Source organism: Passer domesticus, chromosome 1, assembly GCF_036417665.1.
Source record: "Passer domesticus isolate bPasDom1 chromosome 1, bPasDom1.hap1, whole genome shotgun sequence".
In the NCBI taxonomy this organism is placed as follows: domain Eukaryota; kingdom Metazoa; phylum Chordata; class Aves; order Passeriformes; family Passeridae; genus Passer; species Passer domesticus.
In genome coordinates this window covers 138,194,382-138,212,368 of record NC_087474.1, presented here as the reverse complement: position 1 = coordinate 138,212,368, position 17,987 = coordinate 138,194,382, and positions in this window count along the sequence as shown.

Sequence of the window (17,987 nt, the reverse complement as noted above, 5' to 3'; positions counted from 1 at the left end):
GCGCCGGCAGGGGGCGCCCGCGGCCTCTGCGCGCCGCCAATGGCGCCGGCACGGGCCCGCCCGCCTCGGCCGCCAGCGCCTCCCCCTCAGGGCGAGCCCCGCCGCCCCTCCGGCACGGCGGCTGGAAAAGGCCCAGCAGAAAAGGACCTCGGGGCGTTGGGCGGCAGCTGGCTGAATATCAGCCAGCGTGTGTCCGGGTGGGCAGGAAGGCCAGTGGCATCCTGGCATCCATGAGCAATGTGTGGCCAGCAGGACCGGGGCAGTGAGAGTACTGGGCACTGATGAGGCCTCAAGTGCTGTGTCCAGTTCTGTCTCAGGACAAGAAGGACATTGAGGGGCTGGAGCGTGTCCAGAGAAGAGCAACAGAGCTGGGGAAGGGTCTGGAGCACAAGTCCTGTGAGGAGCAGCTGAGGGAGCTGAAGGTGTTTAGCCTGGAGAAAAAGGAAGCTCAAAGGGGACCTTAATGCTCCATGCAAGTGCCTGAGAGGAGGTGCAGCCAGGTGGGGTTGGCCTCCCAGGTGACAAGTGACACAACAAGAGGAAATTGGCATAAGCTGTGAGAGAGGAGGTTTAGGCTGCACATTAGGAAGAATTTCTTCACAGAGTGATTAGACATTGGAATGGGATGCCCAGAGAAGTGTCCATGGAGATATTTAAGGAAAGATTGGACATGGCACTTAATGCCTTGATCTAGTTGACATGGTTTTTGGTCAGATTTGGCTTGGTGATCTCAGAGGTCTTTTCCAACCTAATTTATTCTGTGATTAAATTTTTAAACCTGGTGCCCAAAAAAGTCAAGGAAGCTGAATTGTAAAAGCCTCCCTGTTTTGGTCAGTGTGGCATAGGAGTGGCTGTGGGACTGGGAAAAGCCTCAGGCTGGTGTGCTGTGTGAGGCAGAAAGGCAGAGCTGTTCTGCCCAGGCAACAAAATTAACCCCAGGGCTCCATCCTTGGTAAAATGTGTTTAAGCTTTGCAGCAGAAGCCCTATTTCCTCCTCTTAGCTGGCAGAGGACTTCCTCACCACACAGATTTTAACTGGATTTTAACTAGAGACAGAATGGCTCCATTAGCCATGTAGTCATGGACAGAGCAGCTTCCTCAAAGTTTGGCCTATATGAGGATAAGACAGCAGATTCATACAAAAAAAGGCACTATGCTTAAAAGCAGTTTCATCTTAAAACTCCACTAGCCCAGCCTATTAGTAACTATTAGTAACTCAATCTAGCTCTTGCAAGAAGAGGCACAACAGCAGTCTGGCTCTTCTTTCTATCCCAGCCGTGCCATCCTCTTCCTTGGTGCCAACTTTGGTCTTCATTTTATAGTACAGGGAGTTAAACAGGCAGAGACACATCCACTGCTCACTTTCCTTTTTCATGAGTTGTTTCCTGGCAGTTTGGTGCCTTCAGTTAGTTCACGGCGTGGTCAGCTGAGCACGGGGCTGTGGGCTGGGGAGAGGGCGGGCTGTCCTGGGTTGTGGGCAGTGATACATGTGTGCATTAGCTCAGCTGCAAAGTGAAGCCATGCAGCAAATACAGGGAGAGTTTTGAGTGGGCAGTGATGTTCAAGGCACAAGGCATCTATTTGGAAATCAGAGCAAGCCTTTATTCCGTGTCACAGAGATGAGGAAGAGAAGGAGGTTAGGGATCACACTTTAACATTATTTATTTTATTGATTAATGGCCCTTGTGGGCTTACTCTGAGCCTTTCTTCTTCCCTTTTTCTCATGTCTAAAGTTCTCTCTGTCTTGAAACTCTGAACCTTGTTTTAAACCCTTGCTATGCCTTGAGCAGGATTTATTGTTTGTCAGGGCACCCAAAGAAGGTCATTTAGCTTTGGGTGGAGGCTGAAACTGCTGTTGTTTAAATTTTCTGGGAGAACCCCTAGATAAACGAATCCAGCTCTTTCAGCTGCTGCCAATTCCTGGCAGAAGGGTTACATAAACATACTCTAAACCTCAAGGGTATTATAAATAAATCTTATAAAATATTAACTTTTTTTTTTTTAGTCCCTGAACAAAAAGGGTGCTAAACTGATTTAAACTCATAGTAAGAAAGGAAGAAACCAGTTGTTTATGTAAAATATTAATCCTGACCTTGTTCTCAGTCATTTGTTTCTTATTGTTCTGTACCTTTACTGTTCTTATTAAAGTACTTACTTCTTTTTTTCTTTAAACAAATATTTTAAGTGTCATGTGTAACTATTGAAAATCTTCCTCAAGACTGTATAGATTCTAGTAAGTTAGCTTTTTGTGCCACCAGCTCAGTAGGAGTAACAATTTGGCTTAATGTTTTAGTAAGTTTTTAACACTGTAGATGAAAATTGAAGCTTTGTAAGAGTCATCTCCAAACTTATTTTCATTATCTGTGTTAAAAAGCACATTCCACCACCTTTTTCTCAGAAGCTGAAAGGTGACCACCTCTCTGATGTGTACTTCTTACTGAATATTTTGTCCCACTGTCTCCTCAGAGAGAACTCTGAAATCCTTGGGCAGCAGTGCTAGTGAGGGCAATGGCTGGTTTAGGCAGAGATAGTTCAGTTATTACTCTAACCTGGCATTTATGGAAAAAAACCCCTCAAGTTCTGTGTCAAGGAAATAATGCTCAGTTACAACCCTCTTGTTACAAGAACATCCAGATTCCATTTGTCAACAGAGAAATGAGACAAGAGCCCCTCAGCTGTCCCATTGCCCAAACAGAGGCTGCAGTTCAGGAAGTCTACATATAGTGATGTAGACACAAAAGTCTTCATGCAGAGGAGAACAGAGCAGGGAGGAGAGAGGCCTCCCCCAGAATATCCAGTGACTGGAGGTTGGGGTGCTAACTGGGATATGGGGGGCAGTCACTGGGATCCCTCTAGAGACGAGAGCAAGTGGTGATCTGACAGTTCTCTACACTCACACGGCCAAGGATATATTCCCTCTCTCTCATTTTCCTTTTCTGAATGATCCTGGATTAATTCCAATATCAGAGTTAAGGAAAAATCCGTGTGTACTAACAATAGTGTTTCCTGTCAAATTCCATGCCCCAGTGAACAGGCATATGCAGTTATTTTTACCTGAACTACTAAAAGTATTCAACCAAAAATCTTTGTTTAAGGAGAGCACTAAGAAAATTAGTTTTAATGACAGTCATTTAAGTCCTGGCCAAAGAATAATACATTAATGTGTGTGCTAATAAATACTGGGCCACTTTAAAACATATTTTCCCTATTCTTCATGCTTTAAACATCTCAGTCTTTAATTATGAAGTAGATGAAAAGCTGTCCCAAAGGACATTGCAGTGAAGGGGTTTCATCTTCGTTGGCTGCTGCATTTTTAATTTTTGGTATGTTTCTCTGTAGATGAATTGCTGCTTAGCCTTTGTTTATTTCTTGTTATTATTGTGCTCTTTCACTTCCCAGTTTCGAGCACAAATGAGGTTGTACAAGGTGGTATGCTAAACACAGTGGGAGACAGAGGTCTCAGTGGTTTACAGAGAGTGAGAACCACTGCAAGCTTCCTTGGCTTTGTGCTGCAGGACTGGGCTGGAGCGACTGTCCTGCAGAGGGGAAGGAAACAGCAAATTTTCCTTATCCACTGCCACCTTTGCCAGCTGTGGGCATATGCCACTGCACTCAATAGGAATGGCTGCTCATCTGATATTCCCAAACCTCCTGGGTTTTTACTTGGGATCCAGGTATACTCCCATGAAACAGATGGATCTATCAACACACTTTATGTTCACTATCAAGTAAAAGCCAGATATTACTGACTTCCAATTACTTCTGATTTGGACTGCATGCACCTTATGCAACTTTTTGATACCTGTATTTTGTTAGGTTAGTCTCATCTCTTTTGAGACAACAGATTAAAATAGGACTTCTACAGAGAGTAGTTCAGAATAAGGAATAGCTTCAGCTAATCAACTTCATCCCTCTCCTTGCTGTAGGTTACTGACTGTTTCTGATCAGGAACCTCTCCATAGCTGTGCCACATTCTTTGAACACACAAACACACAGATGCAGAACTTGAGGCCAGGTTTTCAATTGTTTAGTGCATCATAACTGTCCAACATCAACTTTGGGATCAAAATAAGATCATCAGACCTTAAGAATCCTTTGCTATTAATCTAACGAGTTCCTTCAAAAATCCTGCTCTCTGGGGTACAGTGTAATCTCCTCAAAATTTTGTCTCTACTTTTTCAGCACCCATTGTAAAACTTCCATATTGCCATAAGAATAGATTAGTTACTTGGCCACCCTTGCACAGGAGTGTAAGCCCACACCAACACTGTTTAGTTCCATGTTGCTGGTGTGACACACAGTATCAAATGCAAATACAGTGAATATTTGAATGGAATTCACAAAGTGTGTGCTTTTAAGATAAATGAAAGTCCTTCTGCTTCTGCTTTGGATGCAAATGGATTTGTAATGAACTCCTGGTTTTGTCTGTATCCCTTATCTTGCACCTGTTATCATCCTTGTAAAAAGCTTAGGGGTAAGCTTGCCAAATGATATGCCCCATCTGTGCTACCTGGATAAACAGTGTTAGCAAGAAATATGCAAACTGAAAAGCCACAAGTTCTTGACAGACAGGTACCAGCACTTTTTCTCTGGCTAGCAAGGACAGGGTCTTTGTGTTCTTTCAACAAGTTGCCAGCCTTTTCTTTGAAATTCTTGTGAAGTTGTTGGGAGGAGATGAGAGAAAGAAAGAGAGGAAGCTGAGGGTGTACAAACTTGTTTGGGGCATGCAGATGAAGTCAACTGCAAATATAACAATGATTTCACCAAATGAATGTTTCTTCACCAGAAGCTAAATTGACCTAAATGTTGTGTCTGCTGTGTTGAAGGCAGGTCTATTTGTTGTGTACACTGCTTTTGTTTATATCTCTTTGCTTGGACCCAGTAAACCAGACTAGCTCTCAGAAGGAGGGAAGGTGAGTAATGGGAAACTGCATCACTAGGACTTATCTCTGACAAACCTGGAAAGAAGTGACAGCAGATACAGGATGGTGAGAGAGGCCTCAGGCATTTGGGCAAGGCAACAACAGTAGAGAGAACACCTTGTTCCAGAACCTTATCATGTTCTGCTGAGGTCTCCACATTTCCCTATGTTTTCTTTTTTAGGAACATACAGGAGGGACCATTATTGAGCAATTAAAGCACAAAGTTGGCAGCTGGGCTTCTGAAGTCCTGTCATTGAGTTCCTGTGGCTACACATGTACTGTCTGCAGTGGTCACCTCTGAGAGAGATGAGCATTCATGGTCCTAGGCCAGGTCATTTTAACTGACTTGCATCTTTAGTGTTCACATCTAAAGGCCTTTTCAGTGCACAGGGCACATCACTACTGCATATTAACGGGGATACAGGATGGTATGAGAGCTGTCCCGTTTGGGAAAGATCCCCAGGCCTGTGTCCAGCTTTGCTAACTGAGGAAGAAGAGATGAGACCAGCAGCACTTGCTCTTCTACTGTTCTTCTTCTGCCTTGTGCTTCCTGTGCAGGCATGCTGGGGCTTGTTACTTTTGTGTGTTAGAATGAGGTAAAGTGTAGAACTTGGCATCAGGAGTGGCCTGCAAGGGAATCTACCTAATGCCATTTCACCAAAAGAGGAGACAGAACTAGAACCCACATTCCTTTGGCTGCTTGTCATATGGGGTCTGTGTCTGCAAGAGTTAGGAAGGATCCCTCACCTGATCTGCACGAGCCTTGTCAGTCAGCAAGGATGATTCATAAACTGGTTACCCTGGCAGAGTCCGGGATGACGGCATGTTTTGGTATTTGGATACATTCCACCACACACAAGCCAGGAACTTCTGATGTCTTCTGCTGTTTAAAAAACTGGTGGCCTGAGGAGATCTCTTTTTATTATGGTCAGTTCAGCCTAACCCCTGAACTGTCCAAGAACTTTAACCAGGCTCCAAACTCATTCACGGTTGGGTGTGCTGCCAGGCAGCTGGGCAAAACATTACAGGTTTGCTGGCAGTGCTACAGCAACCAATGCACCCTTGCTGCCTCCAAGGCCCTTGTAACAGCTTGTAAAAGGGCTCAGAGAAAACCTTCTGTGCAGAACAGACACTCCTAGGATGTTGCAGACCAGGCAGTGTGCCAGTTTCCAGGGATAAGACAATGCTTTGAGAAGCTCACCTGTAACCAATGACTGGCAGCAACATGTTCAAATCTTGTAGAGCTACAAGGACACAGATTCATTGCATCTTGACTTTCACTCTCTGTCCCAGCGGCAGTCTCCTTCCCCATTCCTGATATGAAACTAAGCTCTCCTCCTCTTTCCTGTCTACATCCCAGACCCTCATGGCAGGTGTTGGCAGTCCCAGTGAGAACAGGCTGTAGCAGGAGACTGCCCCGAATCCTGCAAGCTTCTTTTTGAAAAGTTTCTTTTTGAAACCCATTGTGCAAGGGTGCAAGGTTGCTAGCCCAACTAAAATAACCTTAAATGATCTGACAATTTTATACCGTTTAGGCCATAAGGAGCAATTGTAGGGACAGTACTGCAGAATACAATGTAAAGACACATGCATAGGCTCCTGAGACTGTGCAGGATTTATTAATTTTAAAATGGTTGCTGAGGGACTATGAGGTTTCCTGGGACTGGTTCCTGGGGTGAGTAAGGGATGCTGATGTGCCAGAGGTCCTGTGGCAGCCAGCTGTACTGAGATAATGCCACATGCAGAACCAGGATCTTGGGTGTCTTAAGTATTTTTTTTTTTGACAAAAACTTGGGCACTTCCAGTTCCTCAGATCAATAACCTGGGCCTGACTGTCCAGTCAAACTGCTTTCTACCTAGTCTTTATCTCAGGTATAAATTCTGAAACATCCCCTTCTGAAACTCAACCTGGTTCCTCAGAGGTCACACAGAATGCTTCCACCCTGTCATATTGTTCTTCTCCATCTCACAGTGGGATGCTACTCTTTCAACCATCCACATGAGCATTCTTACAGATGGTGTTCTTACTCCTCAAAGAGAATGCCTCCCAGCTCTGCCTGGACAAAGTAATTTGTCAGATCCAGGGGGCCTAGGAGAGGGGACACACTTGGGCAGCAGCCAGGAGGATCTTCTGTAGAGGGCTTCAGGGCACAAGTACACATAGGAATTTTGATACTGAAATTTGCAGTGGTAAGTAGAAACAATCACCCTCAAAAGTGTTCCTTATCAGCCAACCATAATAACTAGAAGAGTACAGCATTTGCTGGAAGAATGAGGTGCCTAGCTACTGCCCTGCTTTTCACTTCCTCACATTTTTCTGGTATGTGGAATCTCAAAGCATTTCTAAAACACCTTTTAGAAATCAACTCTTTTCAAATCCACAAACACTCCAGTTCTGAGCATTATAAATGGTCATGCTAATTAAATGCAGCTAAAACAGTGAAAAGAGTTGCAGGGCAGACAAGATCAATGACAAAACACCCTGAGAGAGCACAGAAGGGGAAAAAGTACTGTAGAAAAGTGATTTATGGTGATTCTCTGGTTGCCGAAGCAGAACAATTATTGAGAATCTTAAGGAGAAAGGAGCTTTAGGTTGGAAGATTGACGACTGAAAACCATGGGGAAGTAAGTAATCCTTTCAGCAGCAGCATGGCAAAGCTTCAGTTCTGGGAGGCAGGTCAATGTAGGTCAGCGCTGGCTCTGGAAATGCTAAGCTGGGGAACCTCTCTGGTTGCTTTCTTACACTGTGTTGCCTCCTCCTCATCCCCTCTTTGACAGAGGGAAGCCAGTGCATTTTGCTGTTGTCATTTCACATTCAGTTCCACAATCTAATTCCTAACCAAAGGCTGCAGCACTAGGCAGCCTGATGTAAGGGTAAAATTGCTCCAACATGGTGATTTGTGCTTTAGCCTAGAGTTAGGAAGTTCTTAAATGTAGGTAGCATTAGGATTTGTCATCTATTTAAGCCACTAGCACCTTTTAACAAAAAGACATTTCAAGGTCCATCTTATATAAATATGCACTCGTGAGTTACTCTGTGGCCTCCAGTAACTTTCTGGGGAAAGAAAAAAGTGAGAATAAACTTTTATTCAAAGTGACATTGTTATACTTTTCTACAGAAAGTTGTTCCTGCCCAGGGCAGGGGGGTGGAACAAGATAATGTTTAAGGCCCATTCCAACTCAAGCTAATCTATGATTCTGTGACTGTATAATCTGAAAACATTGTATGCAAAGACTGTATCCCCATATTCTACACAATAAGTAATATTCCAGCCTAACCAGTAAGCCCATTGCTACACAAGATGAGAATTGGAAAGAGTCGGCATGTTGATTTTTGAACCTTTTAAATTTCTTTTGGATTAACGTAATTGCATATTTGAACAATTGTACTGTTATGTTTGGACAGTTATTTTATGACCATCACAGGCTGTAATTAGACATAGTTGTCTCACTTTAAAGATATCATTTTCTTTGTTTCAGGAGGTTTCAGACAGCAATTATTGCAATTGGATGCTGTTTCAATAGCCGGTCTCAAGGAAACTCCTATGATGAGTCACACCATCAGCAAAACATGTCAAGTGTGGTGTTATAATGTCACATAACAGCAAGGCAGTGTCTTTTGCTAATGTTTTAATGACAACCATCTCAAGTAGTCCAGGTTTTCACAAGGTGTTTCTTATTCACACATAATGATCTGGGTTGCAAAAATACCCTTGGAGGATAAAGCTAATAAAATAAGCAGCTAGTTATTACAAACTTCTTAGATTAATTTTATTGTGTGGAAAATAGCAGTTTTCTTGCATGAGAAAGACTCTGCTGTTGCCTGCAAAGTTTCCACGTGGCCCTGCAGCTTTCCCATTGCTCCAGTCAAAGGTGTCAATCAGACAGTTGCTGCACTTTCACTGTTGCCAATCTGTACACCTCTCACACAACCTATTTCACAGGTTGGCTTTATTCAAAAAGTTCTGTATAGCTGCAAAGCATTAGTCATTAATCTGGCACCATTTGGAGGTAAAGTATTAATCATTAATCACATTAACCCTTTACAAGCTGGGTTTGCATTCTCATTTCCTTTTCTTGATAGCAAAATTATGTTTGCAAACAAAATGCAAGCTCACTTTTTTCTCTGTTTCAGAGAAGCATTTCAGAAGTCTCCTGTTGTGCTTCTTTCCCTCAGAGAGTAAAGCAAACCTGCTCAGCTCAGGGAGCTGCTTCACTGCTCCTTGCTCACTGTGACTAATGCAGACACACCAGAAGGAGGTCTAAAATAATTTTGTTAGCATTTGGAGCATGAGGTTTGTCTTCAGCCAGACCTCAGACTGTGCTTTCCACAGCATTTGGATCACTGAAATACCCTTATATAAGCCTAATTGGCACAATTAGAAGAATGACTCTTTGCAGATGTGTGTTGCTGTAGAAACCTGGCGGAGGGCAGTCAAAGTGCCCTCCATATTTAGCAAAATAATATTAATCATAATAGATAAATGCACTTTATCCTTTTAGTAAGGCACTTACCTCAGGAGGTAAGTGCCTTAACATGTCACAACAAAGATCACTGTAATGGAGTTTAAATAATTCGATGCCAAGCTAAAATTCTCTCAGTAGTAACCAAAATTACATCGAGACAGAAACATAGTCAAATGTTGATCAAATCTTTCAGAATACAGGCAGAAGGCTTAGCTGTTCAGTGCTTTGATTCCACTGCTGTAGGAGCATTGGAGGAAAAAAATCCACCAAAGGCATCCATGGTGGGAAGAAAAGGCCTGTGTTGCTGAGCTTATCTCAACCCTTCCTGGTGAAGACCCCAGTAATTCAGTGGGAGCACTCTTGGCAGACTTGAAATCCACCTGCCACCTCCTTTGTGTGAGAGGGACTCCATGTTGCTGGCAGTGGATGTGGATATGTCTAAAAGTGTCAGTGGTGCTGGCAGCACAGTGAAACCATGGCAGATCTGCTTCTCACGTGGAAAGAGTGGGAACAACTGCTTTGCAGAGTGGATAAAATATTTTGTTCCTGACTCCGTCTTGCCTGTCCCAGTAAAACTGCACATCTCATCCAAGCATTAGAGTCTCTTTGAAGTGTCAAAGGGTCCATTTGAATTACCCAAGACTCATGACTTAGGACTTGTTTTCATGAGCTCTTTTGATTTGAAGCCAATGATAAGTCTGGTATAATTGTTTGTTCATAGTTATTAATTTAACACAGTTTTAAATTTTGTCTTTATGTCTTTGCACCTTGATCAGTCACAATGTGTTGCTACAGAGTACAAGAAAAACCTGAACTCAGCCTTGACTAGGACTGAATAATGGGATTTCCATTTCTAAGATGAAGAAGCAAGTGACTAGCATGAATAAACAAGCAAGTCTGTAAAAAACAAACACTCATCTTGTGGATGAACATGGAAAATAGAGATTAAAAGGTATCTCAAGAAGTTATCTATACCATCCCACTCTTTACAGATGGATAAATTTTATCTCTGCAATTACTGACTAAGTTTTATCTGATCTCTTTTAAAAAGATTTACAATCCCCAGGCAATCTTGCTTAATGCATCACTAGCCTTATTTTTAGAAAGTTTTTCCTAAAGTCAAAGCAAAGCTTGTTTCTGCTGCAATAGAATGTCTTATTAATCTGTAATATCTTTATTTTTGAAGACTGCTCTTAAGTTTCTCTTCACTAGAGCAAGCACCCCTGTCTGCCCAGTCTTCCCATGTAATTTGTGCTTTTCTAGAACTCTGATCATGCACATTGGTCTCCATTGTAGCTTGATGAATGTTTTATCTCTCCTAAGCATGGTTGCCCAAGCCAGGCTTGCTGAGTTCCTGTTGATCTTTGCCAATACTGAGGAGAGTGGAAGAATCGCTTCACATATTTTATTGCCTCTATTTATATTTGTACCTCTCAGTGTGTAGTTTTGCTTTTTTTTGAAAGAGTATGAAACATCCAGAATATTTCTTCATGGCTGGTCTCTACTTATTTGCTCCGTGTTTTTTGCAGTGGATTATTCTTGACCAGACATAAAATATTGGATTTCCTATTCTTAAATAGCCTCTTATTTTTTTTCACTAACAATCCAGCTATGTAGTTAAATGGTGTGAAATTGCTTAGTTGAATGCTAAGCTTATATATTTCTTCCATCTCACTTTCAAATTTTTTAAACTTTATCATGCTGATTTATGCCTGGGATCTATAAATCTTCAGCGTTGCTCTAATTATAGTCCCAGAGCCCAGGTACACTGTGTTCATGTGCAGCCTCCCCTTACCCTGTTCCAGGCACGGTGTTATGATTATAGGTGTTTGACCTGTTGCACCATTGGAAGTTCAGCTTGTCCTGATAATAGCGCAGTTATGTTTACTGTCCTTGCAGCTCTGGCCATTACATCTCATTACACCATTTTAATAACTCAAACGCTGACATTTGAATGATATTACGTCTAAAATTCATAGATGCCCAGAGAAAAAGTGTTCTTTCAACTTCAGAGTCTTTTGTTTACCTGTTCTTGAACTGCCTGTTTTCTCACAACACATTCCACACTCCGTCACAACCACTCATTGTGTTTTTCCAAAAACCCTGGAAGACACTGTAAGCCTCTGCTTCAGCCAGAATTTTTTTCATTAAAAACTATTTCTTATACTTCAGCACTTTCACTGCAGCAGAATAAAAGGTGTATCTTTAAAATACATTGAGTATCATGCCTTGAAGCACTGGTTCAGGTGAGACAAGTGATTTGTAGCACATCAGCTGTTGGGGCTGAGCCCTGGGAAATACCAGGTGCTAGGAGGGCATCATTCTCAAGTTGTCACATGCTGTCATGTTTTGGTGCATTTGTTTAAGAATTGAATACTAACTTACTTTCTCTATGTTTTGGACCTCACGCCTACTGAATTGTTAGCTGGAGGAATATCCCAGGAACAGATCTACTTCACTTTACCCAAGAACCTTCCCAACAACTTACAGCCATTTGAAAGGTTCTTAGGCAGCCTAGAGTAAAAAGGGTTAAGTGCAAACAGCTCTCTTGCATCATCCCAGTGGAGTGCCTGGCTGCCTGACCACATCCTACATATGAGGAACTCAGGGAGAGTTACGTAGTCTGCCCCAAGCCACGCAACAGGTTAGCAACTAAATCTGGAGCTACAGCTCTCTCTGTAATGGCTGGACAACATGACCTTGCTAGCAAGCTTTACTAAAACCTTTTCTGTCGCCTGGGGAGTTATATTGTTGTGTAGGGAAGCTAAACCTTTCTGTGAACATTACCTTTTCCAAGCTGGAAGGGACAACTTGTCCCTTGCCTGAAGGCTTCATTAGCACAAATCTTGAAGAGACTGAGACCTCATAAATTCATTATTGTGCAGGACCAATTTGAAATGCGATCTGAAAAAATAGCTGTAATACCAGATCCTGAGCTGCAGATTCAATAGGCATGATGCTTGCACCTGGCTCCTGTGAAATGCTTAACCCCACAGACAAGACCTCCCACGTTATTTATTCATTCATTCAGCCACACTCAGCTGGCACAGAGTGCTGGTGTTCTTGTGTGAGAGCTACATAAGCATGCATACATGCTGTAATGCACTGCATAAATAAATTATTAAATACACAAAGATACAAATATATTTGTATATATCCCATGTTAAAATGGGGTTGGAATGTGCAAGCTAAGGACATTGTGAAGTATTGACTGCTGTGTTACAAATGCAGTGCCTGAGACCTGGGTGCAGGAAAGTTCATGTCTTTTTTATGCACCACAATCACCTCAGCCTCTATTGCAACAGACATTATTTGTTCTTCTCTCAGAAGCATTTGGCCTTTTTTTTTTTTTTTTTTTTAATTGGGACTGGTCTGAGCTATGGTGAGGAACACTGGGCTCAGTATTTGTAGGAAGCATCTATGGCTGAAAAAAATAACAATGCAGAATTATGGTGTGTGACTTTGTACCCTGAAAAGACTAAGAAATCTTTCAAAAATAATGGCAATTTACACTTAAATGTAATCTTATAGTTGAACTCCAAGCACATCTAAGCATATGATATGATTCATATTACTTGGTGCTAAACTGATGCTGCTAATTCTTTTGTAACTTGTCACAACAGAACAAAGATAGTGGGCTCTATTTTAGGAAGCATATGAATCAGTGGGAGAGCCAAAAGGAAACAAATGGATCACTGGTGAGACTAAAAATGCCTCAGAGATGTGAGCAGTGTGTCTGCTGACTCTGAGGTTGTGCAGAAAAAATTCAAGGAAGGGTTTTAAGCATGGCTAGCCACACAAAAAAACCCACATTTTGAGCTGAGAATTTAAGGAGGAAGTGATCTCGCACACTGTCTGTCCTTCCTCTGTATTTTAAACAAAAGATATGATACAAATAGACACTGCTTATTCTCTCTCTGAACATTATCTGACAATCTTTAAAAGGTAAATCCAGCTGAGGAAAATAAATTATTTGACCAAGGCAAGTTCCTCCGAAACAACCTGTGTTAAATGATAAAGCAGACTTGCCTATACATTGGCTGCGGGGTGCTGATGATCCATCACCACTGAAATGAAGAACAAAAAAAAAAAAAGAAGGGTTAATAACCATGGTAATAACCCATCAACATCTGAAGCATGCAAGAATTTAATAAATAACAAATGCATGTTCAATGCCATAGTCAAAAATTCACAGGTCATTTCCCCTTTGGATGTTAAGAACACTTTGCTTGGCTGTGTTAGGTGGGAGGTTTGCTTCTGGAAAGGCTCTCTAATCACATGGCAAAGAAGAGAACAGTAGAAGAGTATTCCTGGCTGTACCCAGAGGTACAATAGAGTCTTTTATTACTGAGTGCTGAAGGAGAGGACAGGTTCAGGCAAGAATAGTGAAAATGCACTGGACTTCTAGTACAAGGGACAAATATGAGAGAGGACAGACAATCCCAATGGAAAATATTTGATGAGTGCCTCTGGGCTCAGGAGAAAAATCATTCCCATAATGACAAGAAGAGGCATCTGGCTCTGGCTCTCTTGCTGGCTGCCATTGTGGTACAGCACTACCTACTGTGATGGCCAGCATGCTTTAGCCCAAGCTAACAATTCAAATGCTGCCACTGAAGGTGCTCTAGAAAAAAAAAAAAGAGAGAGTTATCCAGACTCCTGAAACCTGTACTGACTTCTGAAAGGATTTTTATTTTGACAAGAAGAAAAGTGCGGCTAAAGCTTACCATTATTTTTTCAATCTGGCTATGATTTATAATGGCTTCCTGCCAATGGCAATTTGAAGGCAGAGTTGTACCTGGTTTTGCTCTCAAACAATAAAAAAGCAAGATTTTTGTTTTGACAGTTTTGAAGGAAAATGAGTTTTTTCCTAAAATGCACTCTGCTGAAAAGGGCAACAGATTGGATGTTTTAAGATAATAGTTCTTCTGAAAATGGAATCCCTCAACTTTTTCAGTCTGTCTTAGAGGATCGTATCCAGTAATTTCTGCCTCCTTGGATCTTGCTCAGCCAAATCATGAGTTTTCTAGTCATGTCTAAATTGGATTGTTGAATTTGCCTCATGCTGTAGAAATACAGTAACAGGTCTCTAACACCTGTTTTGCATAAAAGTCTGGAAAGGCCTGCTCTTACTCAAATTGTAATTTGCTGTTTGGGAAAATAGCATTAGAAACTTGTGACTTATAGCAGAAACAATCAATCTATCATCTTGAAGCCAATGTTGCAGAAATTGTTGCACTAAATAAAGTCAGGGGAAGAAGAGCAGTAAAGTAAGTGCCTGTTTTAGTTGAGAATGATGTTTAAATCTAGAAGTCCACTTCAAAAATGGGATTGACATTTGTACAAGCACACAAATGTCAGACTGTGCTTTTTTGGGGTTGGATCTGTTTAGACTGTTCATGCTTTAAACAGCAGGTTTGAAGTGTTTGTACCTAAATTTGGACAGAAGAGTTTGGGCTTTTTTGAACAGTACCTAGTATCTTTTTCATAGGAAAAACAAATAAAAAATCCAAACCAACAGAACAGTATTTCATTGTGGTTAATCATAAACTTGAGATATTTTTTTAATTAGAAACCCAGGCTATTTCTGCATAATACATTCAGTAGGACAGACCAGGATCGATCTGACAGCTGTGATCTTGCAGTATCACACAGAATTTCTTCCCATATAGCACAAGACATTCTGCCACAGCCAGATGGAAACTGTAGGGCAGAAGGTTTTAGACTTCGTCTTAACCAGGGTTAAGTTCAGAGCATCGGTTTATAACTTACCATTAAACTGAAACTTCTATTTTGGTAGCTGTGCTAGACTGACCTTAAAACAATGGCACACATCAGCAAAGGTGACTGGTGTGGAGGTTCCTGTACTGATATGCAAGGTTTTTTTTCTGTGTGGGAACAATGAGTGTGTTCATGCAAATCACTCAGAGTGATATCAAGCTGGTTTTTACACATTGTTTGGAAAGAATTCTTATTTATCTTTGTCTGGAGGATATATCTTGTCCAAAGTTTAGAGGGAGATTATTTTTTTAGTATGTACAAGCTCTGTTTGGTGTGGTTCTCCCTCCTGCTATTCAGTATTTCTAATACAGAGACAGATCTGCTTTCTCACATACCCTTGAAACAGGCACGGCTGTGGAGTAGGGCCTCTCCAAGAGGCACAACACATGGCAGTGCTTTGTTGTAAGCTCAATGCACTCATTGTAACCCACAGGTCTTGTGGTAGGAAGGTCACTCTCTACTCCATGGCTAGACACATATTGTGCCTGCTAAATGCTGCTGTAGTATTTCATCGCAGTGGGAACCCAGACAATAGGTCATGCCTTGCATTAATGTGTAGGATCTTGAAAAATCAATACAATTCAAATAACAGGGGACTGCTGCCCAGTCGTTTACTCTTCCCAGGACACACAGAGCACCAATGGCTGGGCCACTAAGCTGCCACTGAGTACACAGAAAGTACAATGTGCTTGCTGCTAACTCATACCAATAAATCAGGCATGGGCACATGTTATTGCAAATATCAATGCTTCCCTTCCTCCAGACATCTCTTCAGAATATTTTCTGTAATACAAATTTCAAATTCCTCAAAGGAAGGCCAGTTTCTGAGTAAATTTTTTTGTCCAGCAAGTCCCAGACCTAAGCAACTGCATCTCTTTTGCTGAGGGCCTGCTCTAACAACCATTAGAATCAATAGAAAGGCTAATTGATTTGAAAGGCTTTGGATAAAGCATCCAAGGCCACAACCTGCACTACTGCAATCACCAGAAAATTTATCATTGACTTCAGTGAGTGCAGGATTAAATACCTGGGCTCTTGCTCAGCAGGTATTTGAGTCCACACACATAATTTATTTCATTATAAACCATTCATATGCTCAAGTACTTGTCAGATATGGAACAAAAGTGTGATGGTTGCCAGGCTGAGAAAGAGAGTAGCTTTCAGAACAGCCTTTCTTCTGCCAACAGCAATGATATTTGAGAGAAAGAATAAGCAAGTTCATTGTTTGCACCATTTTGTTACAATAGAGAATTAAGAAATAAATGAAATGAAAATAGAAGAATTTGAGAGCAATACTACAGGAAGAAGAGAGCTTCTATTCCTGCAATTACTTCTCAGGGGACTTTCAAAAATATAAACAGTGACTTTTTATCTTCATTAGGAGTCTGTGTCTCAAATACAACCCAAGCTTTCCTAGGGCTTGCCTACACTGGAAAAATACATTATGTTAATTGATTAACATTTAATGCTTAATATAACAGTCAGTACAAACAAAGACTAAGGCTTTGACATTTTTTGTTGTTGTTGACCCAAGGTAACCCAGCTGCCAAACATGACAGTTCTTGTCTACACTAAGTGGTTTGTATCACTTTAATTAACGTGTTCTAACACAATGTAATGTAATTTTGCAATACAGATTAGTCCTTTGGGGCATTTATTCTGTACATTTAATTTTCTGTCTCGCCTATCTTGAATTTGCAGATATGTGCTGCTTCTCCCCTCCCCCTTCTATCCTGAAGCCACTATCTTTGAAAATTGAAGAGACTTTGTAAGCATTCTCATTTCTTGCTCAACTTATAAACTGAAAGCTTAATCAAATATACTATTTGTTTATGTCCCTTGATAGTGCTGATGTTATAAAAATAAAGTTGATCTTTTAATTCAGGACCTGATAGTTCTGCATAGAAAAGTATCATCAAGCGCTAGCTAATTGAAGCTTTTGCAAAAATATTGCAAATTGTACAGCTAGGGAGTCTCTGGGTCAACTCACACAGCCTATTCCCAGCCACAGGAAGGCACTTTGCAGCACTGTTCCAAAATCTACTTTCTCTATTTTGTTTTACATAGAGAAGCTTTGTCCTTACAAGAAAATGAAGGGGGGGAAAAAAGAGAATGGAAAAAAGTAGACAAAAAAAGATATCATTAAACATTGAGGTTAGAAGATCAAGTTTATCTGGACTCTAGCAACCAACACACTCATGCTGCACACATAGTATTTTATTACAAAATGCTATTATTTTGTAATAAACCAAGTTCCACAGCACAAGTGAAACTGTGAAATGTCCTAAATTGGTAGGACATGTTGCATATAAAATGCTGTTTGCCTACATATCAGTGATTCATTTCAGCATCTTCTGAAGGACACAGATCTGTGCCCATCCAGCAGTCAGTGGAGTCTGAAGTGACTATTATTTGATATACTCAGTTATATTAAGTGGCTGAAGGTGTGCAGCACAACCACACCAGCTCTCCTGGACTGTAACTTCACTGTCTGGAAATTCCTTTCTGAGACATGATCAGCTAAAACAAAAAGTGCTTCATTTACATTCATTGCCTTTTCTATCTTTTTCCTAAAAAATGGGGTAAGTGATCCAGTGCATGAGTTTTCTAGGGCTTTACATCTGTGATTTGATAACTTTACAGCACAACTAAGGTGTTTCAACCTAATAAATGATGAGAGAGAGAGAGATGTGATGCTTCTCCTGTACTGTGCTCCCCCACTTGGAGTCCTACACCTAATCCTCAGCACAGGAAGGACATGGACCTCAGTACAAGAGAGAGATGAAGTTCCTGGAGCAGGTCTAGCAGACAGCTACA